This window comes from Aplysia californica, unplaced genomic scaffold (genome assembly GCF_000002075.1).
Source record: "Aplysia californica isolate F4 #8 unplaced genomic scaffold, AplCal3.0 scaffold00160, whole genome shotgun sequence".
NCBI classification, from domain to species: Eukaryota; Metazoa; Mollusca; class Gastropoda; order Aplysiida; family Aplysiidae; genus Aplysia; species Aplysia californica.
Genome location: NW_004797430.1, coordinates 89206 through 92699, shown reverse-complemented (window position 1 = coordinate 92699; position 3494 = coordinate 89206).

Below are 3494 nucleotides of genomic sequence, written 5' to 3'. Positions count from 1 at the left end.
GGGGGGGAGATTTCAAATTAACTTAGGTAAGAAAAAGTAATATTCACCAGAGTTTATTTTCATATAAAAATTTCTCCAATAATTCGCTACCATGAAATTACAAAATTATATCTGCTCAGTACCTAGTTTTGAGAAATTTGCCGTTAAAAATGTTGAGTTTCATAACTTGTTAAACTTCTGCGAATGCAATTCTTTGAATAACTTGATAACGACTTCAAATTATCTTATGGTTCTCATACTGGAGATAGAACATTTTGGTCTCCTCTGACCTCATGCTATTTAGTAACTCAACACGGCCAATAATGCCAGATAGAACTTTGTAATTCTAAGATAAAGAATTTTCTGAATCTCCTTTTAGTTGTTAACGGTAAACATTGGCCTTATGTAGATTTCCAGATTCATTCAGAAAAATAGACCTAGGCTTACCACGGTCTGCATTTTCATACAAAATATTGTACAAAGTTAGGTCGTCTCCATAAAACTCTTTAAAATGATATCATTGTCTTTGGTTCTATAAAACGGTTAAAAACGTGTAAGGTTTGACCGTAGATCCAGGACTACTATTACTTCAGCGATTTAATCAGCCAAACACACAGTATGTGCGTTTATTCTGAGTTTTTACAGTAAACTGTTCACGCCCTCGCATAATTTTCGCCACTGTGTAACCACATAGATCTGATGATTTCGTTCCGCCGGAAACGCCTCGAAATCTTTTTTTTTTTTTTTGGTCCTGTTTTCTTGTCAAAGGCAATGGTATCTGAGAAACCTGGAGTTCGCCCACTCCGCGGCAAGACGGCAGTTCTAATGGATATTAAGTACAAATGAATTCATCACGTAATCGTGCGACCTAACGATAAAAATGGTAAGTGACGACTACAGTCTAGTATGTGTACTTAAAAGCACTTAAACCTGTTTTTTTTCCTTACTTGACTGTAAAGTGGGTGATTCGTTGGTGAAAAGTAAAAACACGTCTGAGAAGGGGATGAGCTCGGTTCTATGGCATGACAGGGGCTAGTTGTAGTAAGGGTTTCACGGTGCTTGCAACACAAACTCACATAAGTGGAAAAGATTATAGGTGATAAAGAGAGTAACGAACAAAATAAAACGAGAAGAGATAAGAATGGTAAATGTTTGATGGGGGACAAAGGAACAAACCACACTAGAGCACCCGCCACCCACCCACAGGAATTATCAGTTTTCATGCTGTTTAGGTCTTGAAAGGGAAAGTGTCAAAGTGTTCAATTTAGTCAAAGTGGTGATTTGGGCTGAATCTATGTTTTGCCCAAATAAACATTATGTTTAATGGCTACTTTGAAAGCTATATCCAGAAGCTATTCTGTGAAGATGCCACGTGTCTGTAGTGTAGATTGTTGATGTAGTAGCTAAATGGAACATGGTTTTCGTCCTAAGAATTTCTATGACCATGTAAAAGTTGTTATTGTTTGACTGAATCTGGCTAAATGTTACGCAGTTCGCTGGCAAGTCTCATAATTTATGTTTTTGATAAAGTTTTCTTAGTTTTCTCTTGCTCTCGATTTTTTCTTGCTCCGTTTTGATTTATTTGATGGGGTTTTGTGAATGAATAAACAGTAAGCCTAAATAATAATTCTCATGTTTTTACTTTTAACAAGTTTTTCCCGAAATAAGGAATATTACTTTCAGCTGTTGAATATAAATAAATAAAATAATATGACAAATAGAAAAATTACATTTAATCGATCCCCATGGGGAAATTAGGGTTATAATGACAAACACGCACACATAAATACTTAGAGTATATTTAATACCAAATGCTCAGTATTACACTAATGCAGAGTATTTTACACACACCCCTTTGCTGGTCGCCTCTGTGCAGCTCTTATTCTTTCGTTTAGGTGCTGCTGTTGTTGTTGTTGTTGCTGTTGTTGTTGTTGATTTTGTTGTTGTTGCTGTTGTTGTTGTTATTGTTATTGCTGTTGTTGTTTTGTGTGGTGGTTCTTTTGGACTGGGTTATCATGTCTTGGGCAAGGATATGTCCTTCCGGTGACCAACCTTCTTAACCTCATGTCGTCGACACTTGCTTGTCGTCATTTGTGAGTATGAACTCATTAACCACTCGGCCACTCAAAGTTACAACCAAGTGTGCCATAATTTAACAGAGGAATGCTTTGCTCAGCTTGATTTTGATTTATTGTTTTGTATCGGTCATTGAGGTGAACGATTTTAGTCATGTAAATGTAACAAATATTGTTTTCACTACAACCTGAAGGATACATTCTCGGGGGTATTTAACTAAGAGAGAGAGAGAGAGAGAGAGAGAGAGAGAGAGAGAGAGAGAGAGAGAGAGAGAGAGAGAGAGAGAGAGAGGAGAGAGACGAGGGAAGGAAACAAAAAGACAGACAGACAGACGTGGGGGGGGGGGAGAAGAGAGAGAAAAGACAGGGACAGAGTGACAGAGACAGAGTGACAAAGATCGAGAGGGGTGGCGGGAGAGATTAAAGGTAAATAAGCAGTCGCAAAGACGACATTTCGGACGTTGAGCACTTGGCAAAAGAGCAACGAACTCTGAAGCTGATGATCAATATTGTGACATTCGCCAAGCTCTCAACGTGTGTCAGGTTATGTTTTTCTCCCCATTATCCCCCTCCTATTCTGTCTTTGCTTTGGCTTGATCAAGTTCCTCTCTCCCCTCACCAAACTCTGACCAGTTATCAAGAGCAGACGATCACAAATTGCTAATTTCGTGTGTCCATAGCTCAAAAACAATAAAGTGGCTTATATCATCACCCTCATATCATTTTTCTTTGTGTTGTTTGTGACATTTTTTATGTATTTATTTCTACTTTACTTGTGCTGTGTTACGTTATTTAATCATTTATTTATGTTATTATTTTTTTAAACAACTGTTTTATACGTCCTTGAAGCTTATTTTATTTTGTGGAGGAGGAAGGAGGAGATTTGTTTCTATTTTGAAAGGGGAGGGTGGGGGGGCGCTAGCTATCAAACGGAACAAACGTGGGTCAAGCCTTTCTGAAGGCTGCGCTCACCCTCTTAGATCGCTAACATTTCACAAAATTACTCATCAAAGAAGACATACGCTGTACGCTCCTCCTGCAGAGAGAGCCAATTGCTATTCAGATTTCGCTGTTTTCGGCAGTATGACCGGAAGAGATAACAGCTCTGAACGCAACAATAATCCAAGGATGCGCGCTGTTTATCGTGAGAAACTTCACGCAGGGCTGTCCAAACAAAAGAGTTGTTTTAAAAAAAATTAATTAAAAACTGCAAATGCCACAACGGAACATGAAAAGAAACAAAAAATTCCACTTCTGCGCTATCTCCAAGCCATGAAGACCCGGATATTTTGTCAAGATATCCTTTAGAGCAAGCCGGGCATTTGAATTGGCGTCCTTCTCCCATATAGCCTAATAGGGATAATCACAATTTTTGATCGTTAGTTTGGGGATTTACAAACAAATCTCTCTCTCTCTCTCTCTCTCTCTCTCTCTCTCTCT